This window comes from Aplysia californica, unplaced genomic scaffold (genome assembly GCF_000002075.1).
Source record: "Aplysia californica isolate F4 #8 unplaced genomic scaffold, AplCal3.0 scaffold00805, whole genome shotgun sequence".
Lineage (NCBI taxonomy): Eukaryota > Metazoa > Mollusca > Gastropoda > Aplysiida > Aplysiidae > Aplysia > Aplysia californica.
This window is the reverse complement of record NW_004798075.1, coordinates 235,474-236,816: the sequence shown is the minus strand read 5'-3', so window position 1 is coordinate 236,816 and position 1,343 is coordinate 235,474.

Here is a 1,343-nt window from a genome sequence, read left to right as displayed (position 1 = left end):
AAGGTAGGGGGGGTGTGTGTGTGTGTGTGTGTGTGTGTGTGTATGTATGTATGTATGTATGTATGTACGTATGTACGTGTGTACGTATGTACGTATGTATGTATGTATGTATGTATGTACGTATGTACGCTTATCCATCTAGAGGGAAAATCTGCAGTTTCAGGTAGTCAAACACCTGAAGGCCCTGTGAGCCATTGGTGTTCCAAGATTTTAATTGTTAACCAACCGAGCTCATTATCTGGAGCTTGTCAGTTTAAACTGCTTAATGAAGTCTTATTCTGAATAATAGGAAGAGTTGATGAATCCTAGGAAAGGTAACAACGATCTATCACGGACTCTTAAACGTAGACTACGGGCATGTTAGATCTGGCATTTCTGAATATAGGGTCCAACCAATTTTACATCTGCTTTATTTCTCGAACATTTCTGGTTCAGTTGGGTTTTTGTTTTATATGTTTTTTTTCAAATATGTTCAACCCATCTATGGTTCAACCTGATACTATGCAACAGGCGATACAACAAAGAAGAGAAAGACATTCCGCCTTCTCGCCTCGACCTACACCGTAAGGTGACAGGCTGGGAAAAGTCAGTGATACCAGTTTGGCGTTTTAAAAATTTTGTTTTTGTTACTGTAAGTGTTCTACGGCGCTCGCAACTGCATAAGGTCATAATATGAGCGCGCGGGACACACCAAACATTTTTCAGTTGGTAGGAAATTTTGAATTTTGCTCTGGTGGCGGCCGAAGCCTCCTCTTATCGATTTTAGGACTACCAAGGGATTTTTTTTTTATTGTGCGCAACTTGCGCACGGGACCTCCTAGATTTTTTTCGCCCGTATCCGATTTTACCTACTCTAATATCAGGGATGTGGCTAAAAGACAACAGCAGGAAGGAGCCAAGGAGTAGCAGTAGAACCCAGAGAAGAGGGGAAAGGGGGGGGGGGGGGGGGCAGAATGTGGAGACGAAAGCAGATGACCGAACATACTTAGAGAGCAGGAGAGGGGGTAGAAAGAGAAAATTGTTGACAAGATGTCAGGTTTCGAATCCAGGACCTACTGAATGAGAGGCGAACCCCGTACATCTAGACCACGAGAGGGTTTTACCCCACGATCTGCTCAAATCAAGTTATTTAAAGGGCGGGTTTTGATTCTACGTTTCGAGACAACCTAGGAAGAGATGGATATTACGTCCAAGCAGAAAGCTAAGACCAAGAATGTTTTAAGAAAAAAAATTTCCTTACATGAGATTCGAACTAAATTCTAACCGCTGCACCAAGGACGCTGGAGTTTGGGGTTACTGTCCGACACAGAACAATAAGTATGTGGTTTCATCAGATAACGCCC